Consider the following 21,113-nt stretch of genomic DNA (forward strand, 5'->3'; position numbering starts at 1 on the left):
ATAAACAAAGTATAAATCATGTATGTTTGTGTCACCGTTTAAATGAATTACACGAAAGTTTTCTTTTGATATAAAATAGTTAAAGGCGGTTCCAAGAGCGAGCCCGTTAGATGTTCAATAACGTTTTATTGTACATGTATTATTGATATATTGGAACGGGAAACTGTGAGTTTGAACGCATCGAAGATATTAAAACTTTACCGAAATATTTATTTTAAAAAGGCAAACGAAACTGTAGTTTTAAGCTGGATCGACTTAAATTTTGAAAGCGAAATATCTAAAAATAAGTGAGATTTCAAAATCAAGACAAACGTTTTCTCATACGATATAATTTTTCGTGACACGACATGACAAAATCTGCATAAAAACTTAGAGAAACGAGGTATCATCTCCCAAAGCTAGCATAGACCCGTTAATTGTTCCACATTTTTGCAAAGTTGGCGAAAAATTAAGTTTGTTAGTCATGACACCAAATAAAGGCACGTGAGGTGATTTTAGAAAAATGTTAACAGCTTCGTGTGGGTGTCTGTGACTCACTGACATGGTTACCATACTTTTGCAAATATCTTTAAACTAGGTATTTGTTTACGCTTTCTTTATTAATGACTTGTCATTCTGTAGATGAGAAGACAAATTTGCAAGTGTTGTTTTATTTTTAAAATTATGTTGTATATTTTTAAATAATACAATCACGCCTATTTCAACTTTTCTGTTGCTGCTCACTGAAGTATCTCCGAAGCATTTCGACTTGAATTCCTTCAAGAAAATTAGTGTACCAAATCCTAAAAGGCCTTTTTAACTTTCTGGATATGTTAGTGTCCATGGGCGTCGGTATTACTTCATTTGTGAGCCACTTGCCCGTTTGCTTTCTGGTATATAAAAAAAGCATATTTAATAAACATGTTCAAAATGTGACGTTTAAGTGCTTTTAAGTAATCGTGGTCAGCGAGAGACTGCTACATCTTGACAAATAATAACAATTATATTCTAATTTAATAAATAATTAAGGCAAGTTATTTTATATTGATAGCATTTTACTTTGTTAGATCTACTTAATAAAGTATTTTCAAAATTAAAAGCCACCGCTAAGTAGAAGCTTCGCTCATAAGCACCTACTTATTCTCTAAGAGCCACCTAGATTGCACTCAAATTGATTACTAGCGATATACGGATCGTAATAAAATCACTAATGGAACGGTACCGGTAGCGTGCATCGCATAACGGCTTACCTCGGATTCGCTCCCACGTTATGCAACCTGCGCTATAGGCGTCACAATGCGAGCCATTGATCGCGATCAAGTTCTCGGCAAAAACCCGGTGGAATTAATATATGTGGACCTTTCGCTGTCCTTACTTGTTTAGTATACAGTGCTGGACTACAATTGTTTTATACAGTCGATTCAGCGACTCTCTGAGGTCGTAGGTTCGATCCCCGACATCAATAGACTGTCTGTGTGCATTTAACACTAGCTCGTACGGCGAAGGAACACATCGTGAGGAAACCGGCATGCCTTAGACACAAAAAATCCGACCCTTTTAAGAAAAACCAAATGATCACGAAAAAGATACCGAAATCTGAGGCCCAAAGCTGAAAGGTTGTAGGGCTATTGTTTTTTTAAGTGCGTGCTAAAAATAATTTGTTAACCTGCTTTATGTCTCATTTTTCTCAGCAAAGTTGAATAAACACATTAATAACATTCTAAATCATTCAAAAGAAACTAATTTGCTGTTGAATTTTTCGAACATCGCACAATAATTTCCTTTCATTGACACATAATGGTTCATTAAACGCTTAATAAGCACCTATAACCTCTGAACAATATGATAAATGTGCGAGAAACTTAATTAGCTAAATCCATTTAATTCAATAGGCAATTGAATCATTAATTTTATGGTAGGAACAAATGTATGAAAAGTATGTGCAAAGAAAATCGCTTTCATTTACATAAAATTACGCATTTAGTAATGATGTTACACTATCAATGTTTTCTCACACGTAAATAGACGGAAGAGTGTCGACATTGCGATTTGCATATGCATCATCATCTCGCTTTTAATTCCCACTGCGATATTTTAGGACATATTTGAAAAGAAAAAAAAGATTCAACAAATTCTTAAGTTATGTGTACACTGACCTCTATCGAATTTGTGCAGTCAAGGTCCATATAATATCCTGTGTCATCCACCTCGAGGCCCTTACTTATGAACACAGGATGAAACGGCCAATAAATTATTTAGCAACTAACCGTGCTCTTTAGATACGTCGCATTGAAACTCCGTCTTTAAATTTCACACTTTATTACTTAGCATGTGACCCAAATATGCTTCACGTCTATTCGGCGTGCTATGAATGTGGAATGTCATTTAGTCGCGAGCGCCGCTATTTTACACCGCAATGCTTATCTCTAACTTCGGTACAACTATTGTAAGATATGTTCTTTACTTTTGCATTCTAAATAACTGTCGCTGCAAATGATCTGTGAATGTGTAGACAATGAGTACCCACTCGCATCTAACGATAACTTTTTGTAGTTCAAGTACGAGTTTATTGAGCCTGACGCTTCTGAGAAATGCGTGCCGGTTCAAGAACAACGATCTTTTTTAATTGTTCTAAAGTATAAATTCAATTAAAGCTTCAGTACTGGGAAAACGTATATCAGATTTTAATTAATGAATACGAAGGTGTTAGAAGTAGATGCATCACGAAATAAGGATTTAATAGTCTCGGCGTTATAGGACATAGTGGCTTAATGAAGTTTGTGTTCATTGTCGAAAACAGTTAGTGATAACATTCCGTTGGGTCGTGACGATCGGCTACAGTAGCGTGTGTCGCAGTAACGAGTGCCCAGAGTTTTACACAGATGCAATGCAAATTGACTAGCGATTTGCGCGCGCATAAATAAACCTCTACAAATACAGCACTAACCGCATTTCGTCAATTAACGTCAGTATCGCGTGAGATAGAGGAAGTGTTTATTCATGGGCAACTGATTTCGCTGGCGAGATATACGAAATATAACAGCAATTTTTGTTCACAAATACCACCCAGGCATTTCGTTCCCGCCCTAAGGGTATTCATCGTCAGTATAACTAACTAGAAAGTGAATAATAACCTACGAATAATTGTCTAGAGCGGTTTGTACGCGCGAACAAGATTATAGGGTGGTTTTCTAAAAGGACAAATTACAAACAATTTTTGTATTTTTTTTCGTTCCAGTAGTCAAAGTCAAATCATTTATTTCAATTAGACCATTAAAATGGCACTTTTGAACGTCAAAAAAAAAAATATAAAGAAGATTCTAGTTGCCCCTTCCAAAAGGTAGTTTCGTGTGGAGAAGAATGGGCAAGAAACTCCACACTTACTCTTTTAAAATAGGTTTACAATACTTTGTTAAATAATTATATGTGAAGACAATGTACTCTTAGAATAAACTACTATACTAAAAAAGTTAGTATACATGTTCCTCACATATTTACAAATATCGAAACCGTAGAATATTAACATTAAAGAGTAATAAAAATATTAAAAAAACACAACAAAACAGTGTGTGAGATACAAAAAAAAAATAATTACATTTGTAGCATTATAAATTAAAAATAAATAAATAATAATAACAAAAATATGTTATAGCAAAAAATCAGCAACCAATTTGATTTTGTCCAGGCTCTATGATTGTCCTATGGAGTAATAAAATTAAATGAGTTTGTTTATACAATATTACATCAAATGAGATAATAGTTGTTGATAATTAAACGGCGAATTAGCAATTACAAATCGGAATTTGAATGCCAGTGAAGTGGAAAGCAGAACGCAGAGTTATATAATTACTTGATATTCCATGAAAAACTATGCAGTGATAGTGCGTTTATATTCTCGTCTTTTTGAAAGATTAGGAATAATTTTGATTTATAAATTATTCATCCTCCCGTTTTAATTGTGCTTACGGTACTGATCAGCTATTTGCGTAATTATGAAGTTTATATCAAAGACTGAACGGTGGCAACAAAGTGCAATTACCTCCGAGGTCTGTAACAAGTGCTGGTATCCTTAATGAGATTGCTCTAGGTTCCGATATATTAATACAGCTTAAATTGATAAGACTTAATTGTCGTGGCAATTTATACTCAAAGCTTGGAATAAAAGACAATATTACTTAAAGGGGCGATCGTGCAATCCCCAGTGGGACATGAGAATAAACATTAATATTTATAATTAAATATTCTACTAAAAGTATCACATAAAATATTCCACATTTATTATGACTTTAAAAACAAAAGAACGACATCTTAAAAAAATAATAATAAAGAAAGAAAAAGATACTGTATTAATAAAAATTTCTTTGATTCTAAAATTTAAGCAAACACAAATGCTGCTGTCAATCGATTCACACGTTATGTTGGATTAATCTTGTCATGCGCATGCGTCGGTGGGCGTTCTTATCCTGACGCCTTACACCTCAACTCTGGTTATAAACAGTTACATATGCTATATATCCTAACGTATTATATATTATATTATTATAACCTAATTTTGAATACAGAACATGAGCTACATATTTAAAAATTATATCTTCAAAGACTTTATTTCTGATTCAATACTTAGAGTCGTCCCTTAATATATATGTCAAAATTGACTAACTAATATCTAGACGGTGCGAAATTTAATACCTTTACCTAAAATATTTAATACTGACTACATTAAAGATAGTAGAAAACTAAAATTTTCAGCTACCGATATGAATTATTTTCTTTAAATATTTAGTAAACGATTAAATCTTAATCAACGAGTCTGAGCAGGTTAGCTTTGTCATATAAATAATCAGAACGAATATTTATAAGAAAAGTTAGCTTTCCCGTTCAACACAAGTTACGGAAGCGCAAATAATTTTCACTCCTGTCAATTATTTAAACCGATAAGCTTTCCCATTGTTTTTCCTCACAATGTTAAAGGACGACTTCGATACCCTAACAATGATAGTATTACATCTATTTCTACACTATCAAGATGTTTAAAAAAATATCTGTGATCATGTTTTCCTTTGAATCTACACTTTCAACCTAATGCATAGTGCATCAATCAATAGTAGAGCAAAACAGGCGTCGTGATCGCGCACTGCGTACATTTCTCATCAATAATGGCGCATCCAATAGATGTAATTACAATAAATATCGCTCACGTGCGTAGGAATAGCTAACATGACGTGTCGACGCTACTATCCTTTTGCTAATTATGCAACACGTTGCCTGAAGCAATTTTGCACAAGGCATTGACTGCTACATTGTCAGTCCTAATGGCTTAGAAGAAAAATTCCAACTAAGCCATTTATACGTTCCTCTCCCCTTGCATAGTTAATTGTAAGAATAAATAAAATCCTACGCACTAAATTAAGGTTCATCTCCATATTTTTACATACAGACTAATTAAATATTCCGTTTCTTGTTATCAATTACATCATCCGTAGAAACACAGTTGCATTACCGATGTATTTGACCTGAGAACCACAGAGGTCATTGACCGCTCCGAGATGCGCCATAAATGACAAACTGTTTGCAAAAAGGAGCAAATATTAAAAAAGGAGAACATAAGAAAGCACGAGAATAATAATAGTCGTGTTGGCTCTGTTATTACAGTAATGTCAGGTTACTTCGTCCTGATTCCCGGACGTAGCGCGGCAACGCTGGGGAAACTAAAAAGCGTAGAATGCAGCAAAAATTTCTACATCGCGACGGCTCTATTAGGTTTTCTACTACACTTTTTGCGAAGCTGTCGATCAACACGATCGCGGGACGAAAAAAAGTTCCACTCGATTATTTCGAAATGAAATAAAAGTTGGCATAGAGATGATGAAGCGCCTTTTAAATTGAAAATTAGCAAAAAGCACTATTGTTTGCTAAGGTAACCTCGTTTGAATCTTTTTAGCATAGTGTTTCGATTTCTAATTCAGTTTAAAGACTATGATTTATGCAGTGTTATTGTCGAGAGTCGAGGTTTTAACAAAGCAATGTTGTTTTAATTACTTTTTTATTAAGTAAAAGTGATTTAGAAAGGAAGAGTGCATGTCACTGCGCAGTCACAACGGAGAAAGCACCTGACATATCGCGAAAGGGAACGACTATTAAGTGCAATGACATTGCCCGAACTAGCTTTAATAGCGAGATTAGTCCCCAGAAGTACTATCCTCATATCGAAGTACAAGTTTTTCTCTACGATAGTATGGAATCGTAGAACAAGTTCTTGAATAAAGTACTTCCTGAATGCGTTTATTTAAATAGTCGTTCTTTTAACCATGAGCAAATGCATTTTGTATTTGCTCGCTACTCGGCGCTCGCGGCAGAGTCGGATTTCCCGCGATTAATACCGCTTTTATTTCACAAAACTGTTGGTCTGATATCAATGTAACGGTATTGTACGGATACGAGGTTTTGCATGGTGCACCCATTAAGTAAACCGCTGCCGGTGGAAGTTATTAAAATACCTTTAAGATCAGTACCGTTTTCGACGGAGGCGATAAAGAGAAGAGACCGAGTCGTGAGCGTGCCTCGAGCAACAATCCTTTTCGGATGGAATCGAGCTCCCGAGGAAGTACCGCAAACAAAATGGATTGAAGTGTTTCGTGAGCTAGTATTGATAAATGCAACTTTATCGGACACGAATAGCGTAAGCTCGCTACAGAGGATATTTCACTGATGCATAATTTAAGGCACACTTTTACAACGGTTACTTGGCACAGGATGTATTGTAATCTTGACCCGAGTTCTGCATGCACTTTTACTAATGTTAGGGTTAGAAAGTGGGGCCACGAATGGCGTCAGATAGCAATGTCGTTGAGTCGCGTGACAAGTGAAGTCTGTGAACATTATCATTCCACGTACGACGTTAAACCACTTATTCGGCTCGCGGTGACCGTTATCCGGCGCACGCACACCGCTTGCATCAATGGCATATTTTTCCTCGGCGAAACTCCACGCACATTTGCCATTCAAGGTTAACCCGGTCAACGATGCTCTTTTGTTCACAAGAGCGTCGAAGACGAGACGAGAATTCCTGCATTTAGAAATCGAATATTAATTAAATGAAAGTAAGAAAGTGTCGAACACTGAGCGACAATACAATATTCTAAATATTTCCTCTTAAGTACACATGCTGTAAGCAATAACTCGCCTTTATCTTCCCCAAGGTAAATCGTTATAAATGTTTAACATTCTAACTGTGCTGTAAGCGACTGAATACACATTTCACACGATTTTATTACGCGGAATAAATAGTCATGTTACATATATCGTCTACGTCATAGCTATAAAGATCCGACAATATTTACATTTCCCGTATACAATAGATATTTATTTGTATTTTATGTATAGAAATGGCCCATTAAGTAAATTGAATCATTGACTTTGAGGCGATGATATAAACATCAGCTGTCCAAGACGTCGGCGTCCATCAAGATAACGGTATGCGTGTCTAAGCCCTATAAGCCTTAGCCCTTGAGCTAAATGGCTAAATCAAATCTGTATCGCTGAATAGAATGTGTCATTTAATTGAATAGAACCCAATAAAGCTTAATGGTTTTGTGTTTGAATAGCTCAGTAGCCGTATCAGTGTTCAAAGCTATACTATCATAAGAAATGGAATTCGTTTTGTCTATTTCGCTATAGATCGCAAAAATTATTTGACTTACACATTAAGTACTTTTAAAACATGTCGCTGTTCATATATCGTATTCTAAATATACAATAATTGTTTAATATACCCGTATCAGAGACTCGGAATTAGGCTAATGCAAGCTGTATGCTGGTAATGAGGAAAGTAAACCATATCCGCGTGTACCTCATATGTGAAGTTAGTAAACCATTCTTGGTCACAAGTTTAAACTGGTTACACGCCAAGCTGAGATTTAATAAGACCTCCTGTTTCGTTAATTAACTAGGCTCCATAACAAGAAAACAATTGAATGTTAGATTATATGTAAAGAGCTATGGAAATGTTCATAACTCATTACTGGTATTACAGTTATGAACTCTACGATGATATTTTATGTTTATATTGTTTACTTGATTTGCAAAGCTATGGAGTTTGTTGTAACTTATTGTTGGTTTAAACATATATTTTTGTAAATTTTCCATCTATAGATAGAAGTTATATTCTTTATAAAACCGGTGAAGCCGAAATAGTTTTTTTAATATATGCCTCCAAGAAAAGAGCGAACCAATTCTTAAAAGGCCGGCAGCGCGCTAGCGAGCCTTCTGGCAGTGTGAGTGTCCATAGGCGGCGGAATTACTTAACATCAGATGAGCCTCCTGCCCGTTTGCCTCCTGTAACATAAAAATGAAAAAAATACAAAACAACCGTCGATGGGGAATGTTTGGATAGGCCTTGCCGTACATCTTCAGGTACTAGAGAAGAGACCAGTTAAATGTACCCATTACTGATGAACATGCATGGTGAATGTCATGAAAGTGGATGAAGCGAGTATGTCAGAACCGATGTGGAGATCCGTGGTCTCTACCTACCCCTTCGGGAAAAAGGCAATAAATAAAAATGTAATTTAAAATGTAGACCTCAGTTCAGCCATAACGATAGCCGCTACAAATAGGTTATAGGTTTGAAGTACAGTGATTTGTTATTCGCGTGCCTGCACTAGCCAAATACGATCTGTCGTCATGCCATCCTTACATTTTAACGAGAGCGCGATTCTGCGCGCCGATATCGACAGCCTAATGAAAACCCTTGAATAATGCATTAATACCAGCGTTAAATCGTGAGCACCTACAATCGACATAACGACTTAAGAATACTAGATGCAAATTTAAGTCAACATTGGATGCCGATTCGCTTCCGGATTCAATTGAAGAAATATTTACATATTTAAACTGTGATAGCATTGGGTACAAAATTTAGATTTATTGCTGGCATAAGCCATGACATGATCATCGGTCTGCGGAAGCGTCACAGAATCTTTTCTAACATTGTGACCAAATGTATGTACATATGTATGTATCGTGCCTTGTCTCACGCCGCGACCCATGCTCACCTTCCCTATTGAAATGTCAGTGCTCGGACTGGTGACGAGACAATCGTAAAATACAATGTTAAGGTCACATCATGACTTCAATAAACCATTCTTAACATGGGAAACGTGACAGTCGCGGAAGACCCTTCGCAAGAATCCCAGAAAGTGTGTCAACGTTGTAACATACCGGCAAACAGCACGTTACTTGATTCTATTGCTCAGGAAGTATTAGGTACAGAATTTACCGCTGAATTCGCACTATATATTTGTCGGAACCGACTACATATTACGATTTTTACGACCACTGTTACATAATTCTGTGCAGACATCGTGTAAGGTCATTGGTAAGATGGAAATAGTACAAGAGCAGAGGGCAGACCCGAGCAGCGTGATAACAAGCTGCTACAGCCATACTTACCATTCCCGCGTTCCAGATCCGGCGAAACTTAGTATTGGGGTCGTTATGTCGTCGTTCTCATCGAGCAAATGCTATCTGTTTTTCCGCAGTAAATTCTACTACCTTAAAGGCCATTTGATCTTTGCAGACCCCATTAGGACAACATGAAATTGCATTCCGAACGTGCTTATCCAACAGATATGTCCCTTGTTCAATTGCACTTGGGTACCTTTCACTAAAATTTATGGTATGCAACTTATTAAATTGCACGTTTGCAATGTGCACATAATTCAACATGTGACAATAAAATTGAAGATAGAAACAAAGGCAGCAGGTTGATATTCCAGAATAATTTATCACAGCAATTTGTGTGTCAACAGGACACGAGGCAAGTCATCGAGCGCCAACATAGCGGGGTTTTACTTTCTTATGGTGGCCTCAAGAAACTAGTTAAGAGAAAGTAGGATTACTATCCAACACTATATCGTTATATAACTTTGATCAGATAACTCCAAAAGGAGTTTATGGTTCACCGCTGAAAATTTCATGGGCATTAATTAAAGCGTTTTTATTCTCCTCAGACTGGAACAAATAAGCACCTAAGATATCCAATTAGAGTAACAATAGAATGCGTATCCACCCAAGAGCCGTGTATACGCCAAATAGATATTTTCTCATAAATATTTATGACGAACACAAAGACGCTTTACGGACTTCCACATATAAACAAAATTATACTGGCTGTCAAACAAGGATTTTGAACAATGGCCGAAACGGTTTTCATTACAGAGTATAAAGGAATTTCTCTTAGCAACCGCCACGCCGAATGTCACCAATGTTAGGTGACACAGATGTTGCCTTTGCGATTTCTTGTAATACTTGAGAGCAGACAAGGAATTGTGTCCAGTCATCCACAAAGTGGGTGCCTGAGGAAATGTCTGCTTTCATATCAGTCGGTCAATTTGTTTTTCACTGCGGTTTTCGGAGTGCGGTTGCAACAGGAAATTGTGGTGTAGAGACAGTCAAGTGTGGGTGAACGACTATTTCTGCTTGAGATTTTAAATTTACATAGTGAGATTGTTTTACAGATATCATGAAGTTAGCTGATACTAAAGTACCTAATGTTATGTTAGTGTATATGGCCCTACGTTGCTACCCACATTTCGACATTTTGGTATAATGCGTGCCTTTGTTTTATTTCCAATTCAAAGCGAAGCGGTTAATATACCTACTTATTTTTTTAAAAAAAAGGGTGCGTGTATGTACGCGCGTAAGAAGTTATACTTCTTTGGCATTATTAAAAATAGTTTTTGATTGCATGCAAATAATTAATTACAAGTAAATAATCAAAGACTGGAAAAGGAGTCATTATAGTCAGTAAAGTTCAGTTTACATTTGAAAAATTAAATAAATAAATATTTATTATTATTCTCTTATATTAAGTTTAACATAAATTCTATTATTATTCGAATGTTGTTTTTAAATTATGTCCAATGCCGTAGCATCTTCCGTGGGCAACTTCATTCTGTTAATTTTGTGTCACGGTGCGCGCACATCGTAAAATTTCACTCTCATAAATTTTTCATAACGCGCCTAAAGAAGTAAGTATAACTTCAAAAATGTCACCTTTCATAACTTTTAAAATAATAATTTTAGATCTTTAGAAACTAAATATTTTGTATTGTAGCTTCATTATTCTCCTAACAAAAACCATAGCATAAAATCAGCACGATAGATTTTCTACTTTTTCGGCCGTTTCGCAGCTCCGTAGTTAATTTGCTATAGTAGGTATCCTGAATCGGATTTCACGCTTTACGGTAATGAAATCTAGCTGTACTTGTTATTCTTATTACTTTTTCCTTTCAAATACTTAAAGCCCATAACAAAAACTAATAAAACACTACGAACGAGTAATTCAAAAGTTATTGATGGTAATTCCTTTACGCGGATGCCTTTAATTATTCGATTCTCTCGCTCGTAAAATATGAATGGAATCACGTACATGGCAATAGATCAAAAATTGTGTAATGCCGAGCGTAGGTCGACGTCCGACTGAAAAAAATTAATCGAATTACAACCAAATACTAAACAAATGAGTTTCTGAATAAACAGTTTTTATTGCGTTCGTTCACCTTTGAATTTAGAATAAATAGCCTTCGTCCAATTCACCCACGTACTTGATGACACATTATACGTTGTAGGTTATATTTCCTTATAAAAACGTATACTATAATTTGATATTTTACAGATGAATTGCCCAATCCATACAAAATTAAATCCATACTAATCTTCCGAGACATTATTTAGTCGTGTTCTTTAGTCCGAAAAATTGTGTTAGTGTCGCCGCACTGTTTTATCTACTCTCCGTGTCGGCTAGCCTTAAGAATTAGACTTTGGTAATACATGTAAGAACTCGATTTCGGTCCGGTTCAGGGGAATCAGTCTCAAATTAGACATAGACATATCATTTATTACAAACAAAAACACACACACATAAACACCCAAAATATATCAATGAAAAAAAATAATAAGAGATATAATTTTTTTTTCCGTTTCACATTCGGTTCGTTTCAAGTGTGTAATGCGTGTGTGCTGTGGCTGTAATTGGTCCTGGCTCAGCATTATACTGAGGAGCAGAATGTTCCACAGCGCAAATTGTGGTAATATATCAATTTATGTCACCAACTAATCGTTATAAGTATGATTCAAATTATTGGAGACAGACATCTCAGTTTCAAGCAGAGGTAGAAATGTAACATGGTTTATTACACTATTGTTAAACCGTGCATGAAAATATTTGATTTTCATAGCGCGCAAATCTGTAAATCCAAAGACACTAAGTTATTGCCAAGTTTTAGTCACAGTCAAGACTTCGATGTACGACGTTGATCCCCTCTCTGATAACGTTAAGCTGCGTGGGAGAGACAGTATTTCTAAGGTGTCGATAGATACTGAACACCCATAACGGATTACAGGTGCGAAGTAAGTTAGGAGCTAGTGTTTTATCTGTGTGAAACATCAAATTTCTATTAATAAATAGCTGGAGAGGAATAACTGAAGAAAAAACTTTAGCGAAATAAAACTTATTACCAATCACATTCTAAAAACTTTGATAAAAATGTGTGTTTCAAAATAATAGAGCCAAAAATCAGTATAACTTTCAACTTTCGCTTAACCAAAAAACATAATTTAACCTCTCAAAATACCAAAAAACATTTAGGTCAAATATAAGACGGGAGACATTAAGCAAAAACATTAAAACGACAAGGAAGAAACTTATGTACATAGCGTATAGATGAGTCAATATTTGTGTTCGTAGGTTATCGACCCTATATTGTTTCTTTGAAAGCTTCGAAAAACAAATACGCCTTCCTTGTGCACACGAACACCTTACACTCTCGTACATTAAACGCCAATAAGATAGTACATTGAAATTACATCAGATTAACGAGATTAAACGCACGAATCATGTGTGAGCGCGTGTTCGGATTCCGCCGTTATCTAGTACGAATTTACAACCAAGATAAAACTACTAAAGCAACGCAGTTTATCACTAAGGTCGTTGAGGAAGCCTGGTAATGGCTTCTTTATTCATTTCCTGTTCGTCGGTATTTTGCTAATTCGTAACATTGATGTATGAGTACAAGATGCAGTTATCCGTAAGGATTGCGAATATCAAATATCCCGTCGTGCGTGTCTGACACTTTTTATTATTTTTTAATTTAGCAGGAAAACATTCGAAGATGTTTGTAAAAATGTTTAAAGCCTTTGTTAAAATGTATAAGTGTATGAAAGCCAATGTTTTTAACAGACATTATTGACAGTTCTTCTTTTTCGTTCTACACCCTTGATTTGAGAACTGGCAGGAAATGTAAAATTATTCATTTAATATATATTTCTGACGTACATAAGTGTACATTGTGTTACCTATACGAATAAATGATTTTTGATTGATGGATTGATTAAACATACTATATTACTATGCATGCTATATACCTTCTATTTATTCATGCCTAGCAGTTGTAGTAATATTCGTTTTATTAACTATCCAGAGCGTTTTCTGTACACGAAGTCTTAAAAACACCTTGTTAAGATCACAAATTCACTATCAAAATAACTATAAGCAGTTATTCTAATTAATCATACAATGTTTATTGTAGCGCGTATTGTTGCATACTTAAGCAAATAAGCTTTTTTACGCAAAAGATAACTTCCAAAGCAGCTGCAAAAGTTATACGATATGAATTGTATTACGGTTGTTTTATAACGAATTACGTTACGATTCAAACTGTTACTTATGAAGCTTAAACTTATTAAGCTTTCTGGCTGCATAGGCATAGGTTCGTTGCTCTAACTTTAGAATTAAAAAATACACGGAAACTGTTTTAATACAGTTAAATGCTAATGTACTATCACTATCGTTTTTCAAATAAACGCGCCAAAATGTTTGAGCAATTCAAGGCTGTTAAGACATTTCTAATTAAATTTTTGACAAGTTTAATTAAAGATACATATTCCAAGTCCGAGATTATGCAAAATTGATATCTTAATAACTGTAGTGTATATAGATTGCGTTTCTTAAATAAAGGTGAGGTTTAACTTTGGCTGATATATTACACAAAAAACGATGCGAAATAAAATAAAATAAAGTCTTAAATCTATATTATTCAATTCTCATTACATTATACTCACGTAAATAACAATACAGCAAATTCCAAACATTATCGCATTCCAGCAAATATCTGTTACATTTCAACAGGTTACATAATAGCGAATCGTGTTTATCTTTCATAACAATCATTGTAATGTCATAAACATGAACCGGCCCGTTGAACAGTTAACCTTTAGATATTGCTCTTCGAATTTGTATCCTTTAATATGGATACTATGAATCCTTCTTGTTATGAATAACTCACTACACTTTATTTGTGTTTTAGATCCCATATTAGCTACGATTAATACTAATAGTGCTATACCTTTTAGATCACATTTCCGTATCTGTTTCGTGATATTTTTTCGAACGCTGAGGACTTTTTGGATTTAAGGCAAGCCGGTTTCCTCACGATGTGTTCATTCACCGTACCAGCGAGTGTGAAATACGCACATAGAAAGTCTATTGGTGAACAGCTGGTGGTCAAACCTACGACCTCAGGGATGAGAGTTGCACGTTGAAACTATTGTTCTAAATATGTTTAATCATTAGAGATATATCGAATAGTTAGCGGCTCATTTAAAAACGACAGAGACCTTTTCGCTACGAATGTTCGGTGTTATGAACATATTTAAACCTTTAACAAATAGTATAATCGCTCTTAATAAGTTATATAATATTTATAAACACTTTCAGAAAAAAAAGATATTTTCAGCAAAAGCTTGTCGTTACGAGAGTGTACTGTAATGCTCCTTTTTTATTTTATAATTAATTAATTACTATATTATTTGAAATCATCGGGAAATAAAAGTTATAGACCTACTATATTTAAATAAATGTTTCCTTGTGTATGTGTAAATGATACTTTAATTAATAATAGTTTTCTTTCACAGGTTAAGCGCCAGTTCGAGTAGCAGTTGAAATCTCAGGTCAGTAACCCCGCGCACCTTACTCGTCCATCGGAATTCGTGAATCTTCACAAATAATATATCATTATATCGTATTAGCCGTTGAGGAAGCACTTAAAGCAATTGGAGAATAGCACGTTACCAGGCTTTAGCGACATTGAATAGTTTAAGGGTATATATAATAAACTATATTCTTGCATAATTTTTTCTAGAGATACGTTTAAGTACGCGATTAACTTTAGATCTTCCGAAGCCGTGCGTGAACTAAAGTCCAAGACATGTACTAACCACCAGGCACAGAGGGCTAATGCCCTACTAGCCTATAAAGATCAATTTAAAACTATGGAATATCGGCCCAAGACAACCGCTAATACAGTAGAACCTCTATAAGTCGAACATCAAGGGAGACGCCAAAAAATTCGAGTTATAGAGTTTTCAACTTATGGAGGATTTCGACTTAGGCGGATTTTGATTCGACATAAAGAGTTTCAGCAAGACTCAAAGTTTTTAGTTTACGTTTCACAGCACTCATGTTAACTGTTGTACTAATTGATGTGTAATGCAGTAGAACCAAACTAACTGTACTTCTGACAGTATTTAAGTCGAAAACAAATGACTGGCTTAGCTAAATTTCAAAGGGAATCAAAATTGAACACCTGACACAGAGCAAGCAAACACGTGTTTCCATGAGTCATAAATTTATTATTTTATAAAATGTTTTCTAAGAAACAATAGTGTACTCACATTGTCGGCAAGTTCTTAAAGTCGGTAACTTATTTTTGTTCGAACAATAGAGATAATAAATTCCAAATGATCAAGTTGTAAAGGTTGTAAAATAAACGTTACTATGTTCGAGATACAGAGGTCAAATTTAATTTTTCGAGTTATAGAGTGAAAATATGTACCAAAATGGCTTGGAGGGACTCGGTGATTATTTCGATTAACAGAGGGTCAAGATTTCAAGTAATGGAGGTTTTGGTGTTTTAAGGGAAGGGAACAAAACATTTTTTCGAGATTTGGAGGTTTTTGACTTATCGAGGTTCGACTTAACGAGGTTTTACTGTATTTTTATTTATTAATGTTTACCTAACAAAATAATTAAATAAACCAAAATGTTGCCCTTAATACTTCAATATGCAGTCACCTAACGCCTGTGAGCATAATTGCCTCGTTACATTAGTTACAAGTCGTATATCGTCATACGGTAAAAAATTGTATAATGTTACTGTAATGTCAAATTATGTCGAAATGATTCATAAAATGAGGGCCATTAACGGCCAAAATTAATAATGTATCCTCAATCTATGATTATAACCAATCTTGGACTGATTCATATCTAAAGACCGATCTCCAATCTGCATGCCAATAAACATTTCTGCTATCCGATTGTTTATTTGACAAAAGATTGACAGCAATCTTTTGCGTGATCCTTGCCTCTCGACCGCGTTTCGTTCAATGCAATATGTTGTGTTCAAGCATACCAAAAGTTTGCTGTTTTTGGAACGAAATAAAATAAGTAAGACTAATAGGGTCTGTTTCACAATGTATGGATAAAGTAGCAAATAGCTATGCAACGTTTTGTTTGTTTTTTTGTTACGAACAAATAAAGTTATAAAATTCTATAGAAAAACATAGAACCTTAACCTTTTTGTTGGTCATTTAATATTACTTGTAACGAAACGGGCTGTCATTTTCATATGGTATTTTTGTTTGTTATTGAGTATTTTAGTACATATTATTACAAATATAATTTTTCTCTGAGTAGTTTGTGTATGTTGTTTTTGTTATTCGAGGTTGGTTCTTTAACTTAAAAAAATGTCTACGCAAAAACGTGAAAGAAGCGTCAATTTCAGCCGGGAAGAAGTTGACCTTCTAACTTCGCTTGTTGCTGACCATAAAAATATATTAGAAAATAAAAAGAGTGACTCAGTCACCTGGCAGGAGAAAGAGCAGTGATGGAAGACGCTGGAGGCGCTGTTTAATAGCACAAGTGGGGTAAACTTTCGCAGTGCTAAAGCTTAAAGAGGGCTACAAGAAAAAAGTCTGCCTTGATACATGCTGAAACATATCGTACAGGAGGTGGCCCTAGTGCTGCTACTCCTCTTACCCCGATCTCTATCGAGGAAAAAGTCAAAGACATGATATTGTTGTCTGTCGAAGGAAATGAAAGTCAATTGAAAGGAAAAGCTTCTAAATAAGAGAAAGCAATGGGCATTTGAAGAGGAAGAAAGAGAGCATAAAAGATAATTATGGGCCATAGAAAAAAATATATTGTTAAATAAATTAGAAAAATAATAGATTTTGTGCCTGGAGCGAGGATGTATTGTATTAAAAATTTGTATTTTTATTTAAATAAAAGCATTGAATTTTTATTTAATTTATCTCAAAAATGTTGTAATTTATAAAATATTATAGTAATAAAGCAAAATAATCACTTATAAGATTACTTCGCACACTTGCATTTCCCACGTTGTCAATTGCGCTTTGATCAATATCATCAGCTTGTTCATCTACTTGTTGCAGTAGTTCAAAATGTTCATCTCGCATATCAATAGCAATATTGTGCAACACTGCACATGCCACTATCACGGCTTGTACACGAGATACTTGAAGCAAAACCTTTTTTGACAAACCGATTTTGGGGAACCGATTTTTTCCAAACACCATATTATGTCCTTTCCACCACATTTCTGCTTCGTATTTGAGATTCGTTATAAAGATGTTCTGCTGGAGTCTTGAGGTTTTGAAGTGGATTTAGTAGGTAGTATCTATAGTAACAAATATTTTTGGTTGTAGCTAATATTTTTTTTTTTTACAAAAGTTGATGAAAAGATGAAACCTGCAAGAAGTCATATATGATAGACATCACTTTGTGTAAAAGTGTCTCCAAAGCTTCTTTTGTTAAATGTGAATTCGGCGTCATTCAGGCCCTGGATATAATAAATTCTTGTCTTCTTATGTCTTCGCACAGAAGTACGTTGTCTTCTTCCAGCTTCAGAATTACTATCCCAATCGGATAATTGCATTTAAACTTCCAAATCACTATCACTAGAACTGGAAGATGACGAAGATGAATAAATTTTCCCAATGAATATTAAGTTAGGTCGCAATCCCAAACCCAAATCATACGAGTTTCACCGATAGCAATCCGAGATTGATTTGGCCAATCGAAGCACTGTCAAAATGGACAGATAGGTTGTTGGCATGAGTAAACATTCATTTTCATACAGAGGGCAATCTTCAATCTCTTATCCGCCCTCTGAACGATTGGTTGAATAATTAGATTGGTATCTCAGTCCATGTATTGAATATTGGCATGCTTTTCTTTAGAAATGGATTGAATTGTCAGTCTATGACAGCTAAAATTGGATTGAGATTGCATATTGGTTTTGGCCGTAAGTCAACGAAGTGAAAAACGGATTGAGATACAGTTATATATTTCGTAGCGCGTGTTGTTTTAATAGTAGCCGTACTACCGTTTCAAAATCAACTCGAGGTTTAGTTAATGAGTTATACATGAAGCTCATAAAATCTTTATCGTTGTATGTGTATGAATCCTACTTTTTTATTGTTTGCCATGTCACACGCATACTTGATATCGCATCAAGTATTATATTTATTTTATTGAGCAGTGTTGGCCTAGTGGCTTCAGCATGCGACTCTCATACCTAAGGTCGTAGGTTCGATCCCCGAGTGTGTACCAATGGACTTTCTTTCTATGTGCGCATTCAAAATTTGCTTGAACGGTGAAGGAAAACATCGTGAGGAAACCGACATGTCTTAGACTCAAAAAGTCCACGGCGTGTGTCAGGCACTGGAGTCTGATAACCTACTTGCCTATTAGATTTAAAATTGATCATGAAACAGATTTAGAAATCTGAGGCCAAGACCTAAAGAGGTTGTAGCGCCACTGATTTAGTTTTTATTTATTTAATCATTTTGATGCGTTTTTAGTACAATTAGAAGTCAATATATATAATTTTCTTCGTGAACACATATTAATTTTCCTTTGCGACATTGGCTTAAAGGTATTAAATACGTGAATTAGAGGTCCACATAATATGACAATGGATACACTTCGATAAAATACCATGTTAAATTTGGCGGGGACCTGCCAAAATCTCACTTCCCAGAAACACTTTCGTGATGGACTTTTCAGGTCCTGGCACCAAAATTACGAAACCTGTTTGTAAGCGCTCTCTTACTTTTACCGTTTAAACGAACCTGACCCACAAACGTGAGACGTACGCTACTACATAATCACGCATGTAATTAATATTAATTACCACGTCTAAGGATCGCTAGCTTTCTTACAGTAAAAAATTATAACCAAGCCAGCAGAACGTCGATTCATAATTTTAAACGAATTCATAATATCATACAACTAAAACAAATCCGAATATTTTATTTAAAATAGGTCTATTCAAATGCCAGTTAGATAATATCAGTATCACTTACTGGTAAAAGACTTTTTTCTTTCGTTATTTTTTAAACGTCTGATGGCAGACACGCGAAACAATGTATGCGAAAGATAAACGATAGGCTCTCGCGATTAAAGTAACACGCAATATCCGTAATTGAGCGGAAAAGCCTCAATTTAAGATATTCTTTTTAAAAAGTGCCGCAAAGAACAATGGACCTGAGCTTTTATATTTAACGAGACAATTCTAGAGAGTTTTACAAAAACTCAACAATATATGTCACTCAGTTTAGTTTCTTTTAATCAATAAAAATAAGAAATGTGTGAACGGAGCGATTGTTATTTGTACTGTTAATGATTCTAACACCTTTTTTAGAGTAAAGAACAATAGAAGAATGAAATGGATACATTCATAGCACTTAACACAAGTATTGATTAGGAAAACCTATACTTTTAAGATATTTCAACTTCCGGAAATTTAATAAATTTCTATTCAGGCATTACGATGGCAACGTGGGCGAAAACGTGATTGATAAGCTTCAATAACGATAATCTCGTTGCGAATACACAAAGATGACCGAGAGCGATTCAGATTACACAACAGAGATTCAATCAGTCCAATATTATTGTTTCCTTATTGATCAAGTTATGATTCGAATCTAAATAGATTTTATGTTAATTTAGCGAATGCACTGACCAGTACAGGAAATGTTGGGTAGCCACCCTAGGGCACGAGAGGTATCGGGAAACAAAAGGCGATCGGTCGCAATCTGCGCCAAGGGCTTTTAATTGACAATGGGAAGCGACTCCTCGAAGATCTACTAGATAGCATCCTACCTTTAACCTTCTCATTATGGTAGCCCGTCCAGGTATGCTCTTATCTCATTTGCCCATTATAGTGCAGATCGGTATTATCCTCTATTCTTTGCACATCAGGATGAGTATTAGCTTTAAACTAAATAAGCCTCATTCAGCGGACGGTAAGAAATAAATGTGCAGTCATTATGAACATCTGCGATTCCACGACTAATCAACGTGGAAAACCGACACAAGAGACATTGCTTCGAGTGTCCAATCGTTATGTTGCTATTTGTTTGAGCGGCATCGCCAAGATAAATGCTTTGAAGATAATTTACCACTAATTGTAAATTATCCCAAGCATTCCGTAATTAGAATAAAACTTTTCGCAATGGATTAAAAATATTATTTTTTAACTTTCTACATACAATCCGTTAAATATTTGCAATTACTTGATTTTACCGTAGTTGAAACCAATTAAAAATGAAACACGCTTAAGTGTTAAGGCATGTCAAGTGTGTAAATTGCTTAACGGAGGAGAAAAGTGTGTCGACAGCCTTATTGTAATCATATATACCATCTGGGGTTTTGCTGCCCGGGTAATGCGACATTAAAAATGCACATAGCGTCGAGCCCTCAAGTTATAACGAACCCGATGTTATTTATTCTTCTTTTATAAGTCTCGCTTTGTCGCCACTCCTATTTGAGCCTCCAGCCCGTTTGCCTTCTGTTACATAAAAAATCAATCGGTCTCAATAGCTCTCTCCCTTTTCTTCGACAAAAACGCTGCACATTTTCGTGACTCTAATATTATTACTTGTTTCATCCGTACAAATTTTGCCCTCATGCGCGTAGTTTCACTTAAAAAATCGCAGACGGGAAGAATACTTGTCCCTCAAAGGCCGGCAACGTACCCACTAAAATAGGT

At 35.2% G+C, this 21,113-nt stretch overlaps 2 protein-coding genes across 4 annotated transcripts in view; one reads left to right on the forward strand and one right to left on the reverse strand.

Moving 5' to 3' along the window:
* Positions 1 to 21,113, reverse strand: part of LOC125060131 (autophagy-related protein 16-1) — a 170,077-nt gene that overhangs the window by 109,063 nt on the left and 39,901 nt on the right. The window lies entirely within an intron of this gene.
* The window catches only part of LOC125060130, a 45,465-nt gene that overhangs the window by 4,798 nt on the left and 19,554 nt on the right, over positions 1 to 21,113 (forward strand). The window contains exon 2 of the mRNA XM_047664870.1: positions 14,953 to 14,988. The gene's annotated coding sequence lies outside the window, so the exon portion shown is untranslated. The remainder of the gene's footprint in view (positions 1 to 14,952; positions 14,989 to 21,113) is intronic.

This window comes from Pieris napi, chromosome 21, assembly GCF_905475465.1.
Source record: "Pieris napi chromosome 21, ilPieNapi1.2, whole genome shotgun sequence".
Taxonomy (NCBI): domain Eukaryota; kingdom Metazoa; phylum Arthropoda; class Insecta; order Lepidoptera; family Pieridae; genus Pieris; species Pieris napi.